The 12,828-nt window shown below is 39.9% G+C and overlaps 1 pseudogene; it reads right to left on the bottom strand.

The window, feature by feature from the left end:
* The window catches only part of LOC116555325, a 32,564-nt pseudogene that overhangs the window by 15,065 nt on the left and 4,671 nt on the right, over nt 1-12,828 (bottom strand).

Below are 12,828 nucleotides of genomic sequence, written 5' to 3'. Positions count from 1 at the left end.
GGCTGCCATGTGCAGAGATCACATGGCAAAAGAGGAAACAAGGGAGACAGCAGGAAGTTGCCAGGCTCTTCTTAACAACTGGCTATTGTGAGAACTAGTAGAGTGAGAACTCACTCACTACCTTGAGGATAGCACCAAGCCATTTATGAGGGATCCACCCCCGAGACCCAAACACAACCCATTTGACCCCATACCCAATCTGGGGATCAAATTTCCACATGAGGTTTGGGGGAACAAATATCCAAACTTTAGCACTTATCTTCAATTGAGAGTCTACATTAATATTAGTTGACTTATTTCTGTAGTGTCTTCCTTCTTTGTTACATGATGAACCCTACAATAGTAGAGTTCAACTATTTTTACTTATCATTGTATTCCTTCCACTTAGTAGATATGCAATATAAAATTGATGGATGAGTGTAAACGTATACTTAAATTAAAAATAAATTATAAAAATGTGAACGGATTGTACTCTTTTAAAAATAAATGCATATGCAAATGTGCTGGTATCCATCCAACTTTATTATTAAATATAAGAAATAAAATATATTCAAACATTAGGAGATATTTGCATGTATTTTTGCATAAAATATAAAAAAAGGCTTGGGAGACTAAAACAGTGAAACATTTGTAAATATCCTTTCTAAATAGTTAAACTTCAGTGAGAATATTTATCAGTCTTTAGACAAATCTCTGATTATTTTCTTTAGGTAAATTTTGAGAAGGAAAATTCCTAAATTTAACTGTGTCTGCTTATTTATGTTCATGTACATTGCCATTCCTTATCTAATGTTAAGGAGCTCAGTGACTGGGTTTGCTCTAAGAATAATAGGAATAAAAATAAATATAAATAAAGAAAACATAAAAACATATAAAATAAAAATCATAAAAAATAAAAATATTTATTTTTGTCCTATATTGATTCTTTTATTGGGTAATTCCTTAAAAGTCATTCCACATCTAAGGATCCAATAAACATTAAATGTATTTTCTTCTCATTTATTTGATGCTAATTTTAAACATTTCACTATTTAAGCCATCAGAAGTTTCATCCATCAGAAGTTTTATTTGCTTGAGGTAACTTTTTTTCCCTCTAAATAGTGATCTAATTATCCCTGCACTATTTATTCAAGAGTCATCATTTTCCCCATTAAGTTGTGATACAACATTTATCTTACACTAAGTCATCATATATACTAGTGTTGGTTTCTTGGATATTTGTTTTGTCCTATTGATATTTGTACTTTCATGAACCAGTACATACTACTTTATTCATTTAAGCAAAAATCACAGGGTTACTCTAAGAGAGTTACTACTTATGCTTTAGTTATCATTATAAAAACTTCCTTGTTTTAAGTAAATGAAATGTTACTGAGATGTATAAGTACATTATGTATTTATTTACCTTTCATTACCCCCAAATTTGAAATATTTTACAGAAATGTGCACTGCACGATGGATTAAAAATAAATGAGAACACTTGTAAGAATTAAGATTAATTTAGGAGTAAGGTTAACATATGAAATCATTTCCATAAGGAACGGGAGTTACTTTAGAACAGACCATATATTGATTCTAGGTGTGATCAAAAGAAAGAAGAAAATGTGACCAGCTACAAGATTCCAAATTTATCCTTAGAGTAATTTTTTTAATTGTTATTTTTTGAAGTTCCACTCCCCTGGTATTGTAGCCCAAAAGTGGGTGTAAGCAGCCTTGATGATGTCTCTGCAGTTGGCAGGTGACTCTCACCATGCTTCCAAGGCGTCTTTTGTCACTATCCAACACTGACTGTGTGGTGCCATGATAGCCAGGCATGCTTTGCTCTGTCCCCAGCAACATGACGCTCCCAACTCCAGCCTGTGAGCTTCTTTGCTGCTTGTTTTCATAGCCCTTGTGTCTGGCACTGTGCTTGGAATAGGAGAGGGCTCGAAACTGTGAGGGGAAAAAGGGAAGAAGAAGCAAACAGGGAGATGGGAAAGAGGCAGGAAAAAGGAAGTTATTTAGGATGCCACATGGATTTGTTTGAAGTTAGCACTGATATGTGGGTGCCTCTGGCTTCACATTCCATGCTTCTAACTTATCCCTGGCACCATCCTGGTTCCAAATTCTGTACCCATCCCTCAGAGTAATAGAAATGGATTTTAACCTTTCTGCTCACTGTCCCCAATCCCAGTCCTGACAGTACACTGTCTATGCTCATATTAAATAGCACGAGATGATTTTTATTGTCAATATGATGGGATTTCAGGGCTAGAATCATTTCCAGTAATAGTGTGACATTAGGAGTTGATAGATTTAGCATCAGCCTCGGGAGCTAAGTCGAGCTCACTCATCTGCCTTTAGCGAAACTGTAACTTTGTTCAAAAGGACCACTCAGAGAGCAGAGCTGCCGGCTGCTTGCTCACAGCTCCTTAGATAAGGCAGGCCTATTCCCTTAGCTTATTTTCTGAGCATAATGTGCTCACAGCATCTGTCAAAACTCATTGCTTATAAAAGACAAGGACCTACCTTAAGCCAGCTTAAGTACGAAACGAAACTCATGTAACTAACTTATGTAGCTCATGCAACTAAAACCTCCAGGAAAAGTTGAGCAGGGGCTCAAATCAAACCATGTCATCAGGACTCTCTCTCACTTCTGTTCCTCTGTGCGGGTGTCATTCTTTAACTGCTCCACAAGTGAACCCAGCATTTTCAGCATAACAATGCTGGCAGAAAACACCTCTTTTCATTTTATTTTCCTCTTTTCAAACAGTTTACAGCCAAAGTCCTAGGATCTGAGACTCACTGGCCTCTCTAGCTCTATTCAGGGCATTGGGATGCTCTCATTGTCTATTCCTAGAAATTCAGACTTAGAGTCAGCCCCAGCCCACCCACGTAGACTGTTCATGGGCAAGGGGTGGCTCCCCAAAGGAAAATCGAGTCATGGAGCTGAAATAAGAAGGGCTGATGTTGGGCAGATATGGTGGTTCATTTTGTGTGTCAACTTGACTGGGTGAGCATTTGAACAGATATTTGGTCACCCATTATTCTGTGAGGGTGTTTTTGGAAGAGGTACATTTAAATTAGTAGATTGAGTCAAGTAGGCTGCCCTCCTTAATGTATGTGGGCCTCACACATAGATGAAGGCCTGCATGGAACAAAAAGGCTGACCGTCCTCTACGTAACAAAGAATTAATTCTTTCTGCCCAACTGTATTTGAACTGGGACATTGGCTCTTTTCTGCCCTTAGACTGAAATGAAAATACCAGCTTTTGGTTGGGCGCAGTGGCTCACGCCTCTAATTCCAGCATTTTGGGAGGCTGAGGTGGGCAGATTGCCTGAGGTCAAGAGTTCGAAATCACCCTGGGCCACATGGTGAAACCCTGTCTCAACTAAAATACAAGTAAATTAGCTGGGCGTGGTGGTGCATGCCTGTAGTCCCAGCTACTGGAGAGTCTCAGGCGGGAGAGTTGCTTGAGCTGGGGAGGTAGAGGTTGCAGTGAGCCAAGATTGTGCCATTGCATTCCAGCTTGGATGACAGAGTGAGACTCCATCTCAAAAAAAGAAAGATACATAAAAGTTCTGGCACGGTGGCTCACTCCTGTAATCCCAGAGCTTTGGGAGGCCGAGGCGGGCAAATCATGAGGTCAGGAGATCGAGACCATCCTGGCTAACACAGTGAAACCCCGTCTCTACTAAAAATACAAAAAATTAGCCTGGCATGATGGCACACACCAGTAATCCCAGCTATTCAGGAGGCTGAGGCAGAAGAATAGCTTGAACCAGGGAGGCGGACGTTGTAGTGAGCCGAAATTAGCCACTGCACTCCAGCCTGGGCAACAGAGTGAGACTCTGTTTCAATAACCAAATAAATAAAAATAAAATAAAATAAAATACCAGCTCTTCATGGATCTGGAGCCGGCATACATTTAGACTGGAATTTACACTGTTGGTTCTCCTGGTTCTCAGGCCTTCTGACTCAGACTGGAACTACACCATAAACTGAACTTGGTCTCCATCGTGCTTTCTCACCTTGAAGACCTGGGGGCTTGTCAGTCTCCATAATCATGCAGGCTAATTTCATACCATAAATCTCTTTCAATATATGCATATGACCTTTTGGTTTTGTTTCTCTGGAGAACCTTGACTAATACAGAAGGCCAGACAGTAGAAACCCTCTACACTCTCCATGTCCTCTCTCTGTGTCTTTGAAGCCCCTGTGTTCTATCTATCCTCATCTTCTTCTTTCTGTCCTTGAAATACATGTGTGACCTATTCCAGAGCTCATACCTATCCTCTGCTTTGAAGACCTTCTTTATTTTATTCTTGGAGAACTGGGCATCATCCACCTTATAGTTTTGCAGAGCAAACGTATTTCCCAGTGGTTTCCTCATTCTGATTCCACATGGACTTCTATAGCTTCCCTACCTTTAATGGATAAGGGACTCTTTTTTTGTGTATGTACTATGTATACAACCCTGTGTTAAAGTTTTATGCAATATGGATAGGTAATATGGATGCCACTTGACTTACAATGGGGTTATGTCCTGATAAATTTGCTGGAATTTGAATATATCAAAAGTTAAAAATGCGCTTAAAGGATAAGCCAAGACTGTGGACTGTGAACATCCCAACTCATGTGTGATGGCCATTACTGGTCTGCTGCCTTCATGGTGGGCAATTATCTTGAGTTTCATCTCACCAGAAGCAGGAGACACAGATGGGCACTTTTTAGACATGATGGATGCAAAAACAGGATATCCAAAAATTGTTGGCAACACAGTGCGCTGTAGAATATCAATTGTTTTTTTTTTTTTTTTTTTTTTTTTTTTTACTTAGTCTTGCTCTATCGCCAGGCTGGAGTGCAGTGGCGTAATCACGGCTTACTGCAACCTCCGCCTCCTGGGTTCAAGCGATTCTTCCCGAGTAGCTGGGACCACAGACACGTGCCACCATGCCCAGCTATTTTTTGTATTTTTAGTAGAGACGGGGTTTCACCATGTTGGCCAGTATGGTCTCGAACTCTTGACCTCGTGATCCACCTGCCTTGGTTTCCCAAAGTGCTGGGATTACAGGTGTGAGCCACCGCACCCAGCCAGAATGTCAATTGTTTACACTCATCATCATCATGTGCCTGACTGGGAGCTGTGTTTCACTGCTGCTGCCTAGCACCTCAAGAGACTAGCCTACTGTATATCTCTAGCCTCAGAAAAGAGAAAAATTAAAAATTAAAAATATGGTTTCTACTGAATGCATATAGCTTTCATACCACTGTAAAGCCAAAAATAGGAAGTTGAAGGATTGTAAGTCAGGGACGAAAGTACTTGGCTTCTTCTCTCAAACAGAGTGAGATTCAGATAATCATGGTCTTTTACCTTCTTCTACCCTTAATTTCTGACTCATCTCTAATTAGGGAGTTCACAATATTTCTTGAAGACACACATTATCCCCAGAACTGTTGTTAGGGTAGTGATTAAGTTCTGTGGCTGGTGGCAATAAACCAGAGCGATGACAGGAAAAACAATGAAATTAGCTTGAGGGCAAGCTAGAGGCAAGTGGTGCCAGAGGTTGTCCCTTAGGGTTGGTGCCTGCCACAGCAGGGGCAAAACCAAAGATGATGCAGTTGCACCTGACTGAGGTATCAATCACAGTGGTCCATCCCCCAAAATGTCTAGTTTACCTTGGAGAAGCCAATTTGGTATGCAATAAGTGGTCAGAAAGCATAGGGTAAAGATCTGGTATCAATATTGACCTAATGTGAGATCATGGGAGTTCACTTTACTCCTCTGAGTTGTTTCCTCTTCTGTAACTTGAGGAACTGCAAGGCTGGCTTCATGGTCATGCAAGCTCTGGGCAGTCCTATAGGAGCCCACATGCAGAACAGCCCCACACTTGGCTTAGTGTTTTGCTGTCACTGTCTTGAATTTCTTAATGATTTTTAAACAAAAGTCCCATCATTTTCATTTTGCACTGGGTAATTATGTCCCTTGTCTTGTGGGCCAAGTCAGTGATTCCACAGGATTGCTGGGGTTGTTCTATGGATACAGTGGCTAAGGTCCTATTTGTTTGGGAGAAGATGGGCTAACCATTAAACAAAGCTAAGTAAGTTTCTTTACTGAAGGACATCTCAGAGTGTTTACATGTCAATGTTATTTGTCACCAGAAAAAGAAGATGAAAGTCATCATTTAGACTTATTTGACCACAAACCTCTCCAGCTATTTTTATTTTCTCCTCAAGAAGCATGTCATATAAAAAGTGACACACAGAATACATTTTAGAGAATGTTGACCTCAGTGTTTGCTTAGGTGTCTGTGAAGTCTTGCAACTTATACTTTTTTTTTGTAATGAGTCCTGGGTGGAGGGAGAGTGGGAGCAGGGGAGGGGGAATTAAAGCTGGAAGGAAGGAGTGGAAACAGGGTCTATTTCCACACTCAAAGGTGAATAATGATCTTCTATGACCCAGGGCTCTGTTGTAAGAAAGAGTTACACTGGTCTTGTCTCACAGAGACAAGCCCACATAGCCCTACCATTTATCTCCTCTGAATTTCTGTTTATGCTGCTTTGTCTACCTAAATGCCCTGCTTCACCTCAGTCTAGTAAATTCTTATTGTTTCTTCCTCCAAAATGTATCTTGAATTTATCTACTTTCATATCTCCCAGCTTCACCCTTGTGTAACACATGTTGTCACAAATGGAACAATGGAACAATACTACAGTTTCCTAATTCAGCTCCCAGATCCAGCCCATTCTCTACTTGGTACTCTGACTTGACTTCTCTTTTCAAATTGCAGACTGGCCTCATGCCACTTCCCAGATTAAAACCTGTCAAAGGTCCTGCTGTTTTTAGGAGAAAATCAAGACTTCCACTCATAACTAAGTGCCTTGCAAGATCTGAACCCTACCTGCTTCACCAACCTCATCGCAAGCTAGCCTGCCTATTGCTTCTATTCTCTGAACACAGTGACCCTTTTTCAAATTATTTTTCTTTTTCGGAAATTTTTACTTCCTGCTTTCAGCCTCATGAATATTTTTACCCTTGCTTTTCAAATGGCTGGCTCTTCCTCAGTCTTTAGGTCTTCACTAAAAATCACCTCCCTAGCAAGATCTTTCTTGACCACTTTTCTAAAGCACCGGCCCAACCCCCACCAACACTGCATATCTCCTGCCCCTGTTAATACTATCAGTTCATCCTGGTCATTCAAGCCTTCATAGCCATATAAGATATAAATAATTGTTTACTTTCTCATTGCTACAATGCCAATGGCTTGAAGGTGGGGATTATATCCCTGTGGTATATCCAATTCTTAATAAATGCCTGGTACATAGTAAATGTTCACTATGAATTTGTTGACTGAATGACCAAGTGAATGAGTTCCTAAAAGTCTGTGTCTAATGCTTGTTTCCTATCCATGATATCTCTTCTGATTTTTCCCAGCCAGAAAGGATGTCTCCTTTATTTGAATTCCTGTAGTTCTTTATCTATGACTCCTTTACAGCTCTCGTATTCTGCCCCTTAGCATTGTTTGTGGTTTATTGCATCCTTCTTCAGCTCCTGGAGTAGTATCTTACAGATTTTTGTATGCTCCAGCTGTTCCTGGCACAGAATAGGTACTCAATAATTCTGATTGACTCGATTTGAATAATTGAAAGAGCGTTCAATAGAACAGGCACTTTAAAAAGTTGTCAAAGAAGATTATTTAAAAATAAAACCACAAAAAGCTAAAAATGGGCACATTTCCTGGCCATTTTAGGAATCTTGGAGAACGGCCTAAACACCTGTCTCCACTGATCCAAATCTGCTTCATTAAACACTCCCTGGGCCTGCGAGATGGATGGCATCTGAGCAGAGCCCTGACAGGGAGAAAGAAAAGATCTCCACCTCCAGGTACTCCTCCACGGCTCCTGGCCCCGGCTGATGGCCCTGCCACAGAAACTTTCAGGAAGGAAACTGCTGTGAGCATGAAGACTGAATAGTGCTCCTTTTTTCTGGCCCTTTTAGAAATTTTCTCTGATTGAGAATTAGTCTTGGATATATATGCATAGGTGAGATTGCAGTAAAGACTTTGGAAAGAGGAAGGTGTCTTTCTTGGTCAGGACACTCAAATTTTAGTGACTATTACCATTCTGAGTTTATTTTGTTTCATCTATAGGAGAAATAATGCATATCCGACAGGGTTGTTGTGAAGATAAAATAAGAACATGTCTTAATTTTATATGCATATAGTAGATGCTAAATATGTGTTAGCTTCCTTCCTTCCTTCCCTTCCATTTCAGGTGAGAGCTGTGTGTGTGACCTCCAGGATGGACCACATCAGGGGACATAATTTGAATTTATAGAAAGGGGAAAGTTAGATTGAGTTATATGTGTATATGCATGAGTGCATATAGCCCATGTATATGTGTTATCTGTTGAGAAGCTGGTACTTGCAATGGATTTTCATGTGATAAGTGAACAGCAAACAAAATGACGTGCACCCAAAAGAGAAAGCAACTGGATCCTTCATCTCAACCTGGACAGTAGTGCCTTGTGGAGATACTAGTTTGTGGGAAGAAAAGTTCTACATCCTTAAAGGGGCAAAGGGTGAAGTTTTCTTTCTCAAACTAGGAATAATAACAAATTTCATCTGAAACAAACTAACATCAGAAAAGTCACAATTTCTTTTTTAAAGTTTGTTTCATAGGCAGGTTGACAGATTTCTATTGGTAGGTCTAGAAGCCTTTTATATCAGGCTCCATTATTTATTAAATGAACTTCAGAAATAGACTGATAAAGTAATATCTAACACTTGAAAGTCTATGCTGTGTTCCTAGCCCAGCAAAAGAGGGGCCAGATTACATTATGATGTCATTTTTCTCTCTTCCTTTCTGATAATCATTTTCTGGACACAGGAATGGAAAACAGATTGCTTAGAAACAGAACATGTCTAATAGAAACTCACTGAAGATTCAGGAAATACCTGAAACATAAGGGTTTTTTTTGTTGTAAATGTGATGTGACAAGTTCACCTGTGGACCAAATGAAGCAAATGCGTGGAGGACCATAAAGGCATCCATTTGCTTGAGAATTATCCCCACAGTAACCTGACTTCAGTTTTCAGATGCCTCTGGAACATTACCTGTGGCCTTGGGTTTTTTTCATCTATATCCATGGTATTTTCTCCATTCCTTCATTACAAATGGGCAAGGGATCTAAGAAGAAAATCAAAACTCAAAGAAAAACACACAGAACCTCCCCAAAATGCCCATATTTACAAGGACAGTGAATGGAATTTGAGATAAATCTGTCACAATGATAGCTGTCATTTAAAATAGCTGTCTCTAAAGTTCAGTTTGGCTGACACTTTTTTTCCTCTGAGATCCAGGCTAGAGTGCAATCGGACAATTTCAGCTCACTGCAACCTCCACCTCCTGTGTTCAAGTGATTCTCATGCCTCAGCCTCCCGAGTAGCTGGGATTACAGGCACAAACCACCATGCCTGGCTAATTTTTGTATTTTTAGTAGAGACTGGGTTTTGCCATGTTGGTCAGGTTGGTCTCAAACTTCTGGCCTCAAGCAGTCTGCCTGCCTTGGCCTCCCAAAGTGCTGGGATCACAGGCATGAGCCAGAGAGCACTGCTATTTAACTGACTTTAACATGCCATGAAGTTTATTTTATGATTGTAAGTTTTGGAAAATACGCATATATTTGCTTTGTTGTTAATGAAAACTTACTTTAAAAAGATGCAATGAAAAGGAGATTCACTGGGAAAGATGGCTACCTTCTCTGACATTCAATACATGTAAACCCAACAAAACAATAGGAAAATAATACACGTTCTAGAATGCCGACGTCTCAGGGATTCCTCCCCAACTATTTATTTGTTTCTTCTCTCCTCCATCCCATAACAGTTCCTGCAGTGGCCAAGCAGCACCAGGACCATTTATTAGATGAGGTACTTTATTAGAATGGTACTTCATTGGAATAGAGACTCACACAGTCCTTGAGTGAAGACACATGTTGGTAATGGGTAGAGGTTATTTTGTCACAAGTCATATTAACGATGACTGGGTGTTGATACAACACAGAATATCTCTGGTGAAGGATTTTAACCTTCTTTAGCAATGAGCAGATCACCTCTTGGAAAGACAGGACAGAGTTTTCTGAAATCTTCCCAGGGGCTTAACGAATGGATTTGAGCATGCTTATAAACATGGCTGCATAAATATTTTTCTTTGCTCATTTCAGAGCATGCTAATCAGAAAGGCTCTTTGAAAACAATATTTTTATCTGCACCTCAAATTCATCCACACCCATTAGCTGCTCAATTAGGCGAAACAAACTTTAAGTTGCATGCCAAGGGCTTAATTTAATTTGCCTGGGATAAGCAGTTGGCCATAGCTGTGAAGCCCTGTGTTTTTAGAAATTAAACCAGAGTAATAAAGCAAAAACTCTTAAAATACAGTGTGGAAATTGAAGCAGACCATGGTTCACATTGTGTGGGAAACTAAAAGAGATTTAATAGCCAGTAAGCAGGCATGTTAGTCACATCCCCCTGACGTTGTTCACCTTCCAGTTGCTGTGCTTTTCACGCTGTTCCTGTGGATTCTAAAGTAGTACAACTCAAGTGACATCAGTTCACAAAGATAAAAGCAGCTTTTTGTTTGATTTTGGCTGGGTGGGTGTTTTGTTCAGGCAAGTATTGAGCAGAAGAAAAATTGTCTTTATAAATCTTTAGCCTAATGGATTTTTAAAAAATCAAATGTAAATTCTATTAAACTACTTTTCAGTTATCACATAATTTACTTAAGCATTTCTGAAAAGCAAAATATATTTGTCCTAAGTGTAAAGGGAAAAAAGTGATTTAACTTTGCAAGAAACTGTTCCTTTGTTTTTTAAAAAAGTTATTTTTAGAAGGGGTGGCTGTGGGTGCAGCTTCAGCAGACTTAAATGTTCCTGCCTGCTGGCTCTGAAGAAAGTAGTGGATCTCCCAGCACAGTGCTCGAGCTCTGCTAAGGGACAAACTGCCTCCTCAAGTGGGTCACTGACCCCCATGCCTCCTGATTGGGAGACACCTCCCAACAGGGGTTGACAGACACCTCATACAGAAGAGCTCCACTTGGCATCTGGGGGGTGCCCCTCTGGACAAAGCTTTCAGAGGAAGGAACAGACAGCAATCTTTTCTGTTTTGCAGCCTCCACTGGTGAGACTCAGGCAAACAGGGTCTGGAGTGGACCTCCAGCAAACTCCAGCAGACCTCTAGAAGAGGGGCCTCACTATTAGAAGAAAAACTAACAAACAGAAAGGAATAGCATTAACATCAACAAAAAGACTGTCCACACAGAAACCCCATCCAAAGGTCACCAACATCAAACACCAAAGGTAGATAAATCCACAAAGATGAGGAATAACCAGCACAAAAACGCTGAAAATTCCAAAAACCAGAATGCCTCTTCTCCTCCAAAAGATCACAACTCCTTGCTATCAGGGGAACAAAACTGGATGGAGAATGAGTTTGGCTAGTTGACACAAGTTGGCTTCAGAAGGTGGGTAATAAGGAGTTAAAGGAGCATGTTCTAACCCAATGCAAGGAAGTGAAGAATATTAAAAAAGGTTAGAGGAATTGCTAATTAGAATAACCAGTTTAGAGAAGAACACAAATAACCTGATGGAGCTGAAAAACGCAGCACAAGAACTTTGTGAAGCGCACACAAGTATCAACAGCCTAATTGATCAAATGGAAGAAAGGATATAAGAGATTGAAGATCAATTTAATGAAATAAAGCATGAAGACAAGATGAGAGAAAAAGAACAAAAAGGAATGAACAAAGCCTCCAGGAAACATGGTACTATGTGAATAGATCAAACCTACATTTGATTTGTGTACCTGAAAGTGATGAGGAGAATGGAACCAAGCTGGAAAACACCCTTCAGGATATTATCCAGGAGAACTTCCCCAACCTAGCAAGACAGGCCAACATTCAAATTTAGGAAATACAGAGAACGCCACAAAGATATTCCTTGAGAATAGCAACCCCAAGACAGAAAATCATCAGATTCGCCAAGGTTGAAATAAAGGAAAAAATCTTAAGGGCAGCCCAAGAGAAAGGTTGGGTTACAGACAAAGGGAAGCCCATCAGACTCACAGCAGATCTCTCTACAAAAACCCTACAAGCCAGAACAGAGTGGGGGCCAAACTCAACATTCTTAAAGAATTTTCAAACCAGAATTTCATATCTAGCCAAACTAAGCTTCATAAGCGAAGGAGAAATAAAATCCTTTACAGACAAGCAAATGCTGAGAGACTTTTTCACCACCAGACCTGCCTTACAAGATCTTCTGAAGAAAGCGCTAAATATGGAAAGGAGAAACTGGTATCAGCCCCTGCAAAAACATACCAAATTGTAAACACCATGAACGGTATGAAGAAACCGCATCAACTAACAGGCAAAATCAAAAGCTATCATCATAATGGCAGGATCAAATTCAAACATAATATTAACCTTAAATGTTAATGGGCTAAATGCCCCAATCAAAAGACACAGACTGGCAAATTGGTTACAGAGTCAAGACCCATCAGTGTACTGTATTCAGGAGACTCATCTCACATGCAAAAACACATAGGATCAAAATAAAAAAGGAATATTTACCAAGCAAATAGAAAGCAAAAAATAAATAAATAAAAAGAAAAAAATACAAAAAATAAAAAGCAGGGGTTGCAATCATAGCCTCTGATAAAACAGACTTTAAACTAACAAAGATCAAAAAAGACGAAGAAGGGCATCACATAATGGTAAAGGAATCAATGCAACAAGAAAAGCTAACAATCCTAAATATATATGTGTAATAACAGAGCGAGTTAGAAGGAATG

The sequence above is a fragment of the Sapajus apella genome, unplaced genomic scaffold (assembly GCF_009761245.1).
Source record: "Sapajus apella isolate SASKATOON/1434 unplaced genomic scaffold, GSC_monkey_1.0 scaffold1, whole genome shotgun sequence".
NCBI lineage: Eukaryota > Metazoa > Chordata > Mammalia > Primates > Cebidae > Sapajus > Sapajus apella.
The sequence above is the reverse complement of the archived record's forward strand: the minus strand, read 5'-3'. Positions and strand labels throughout refer to the sequence as shown.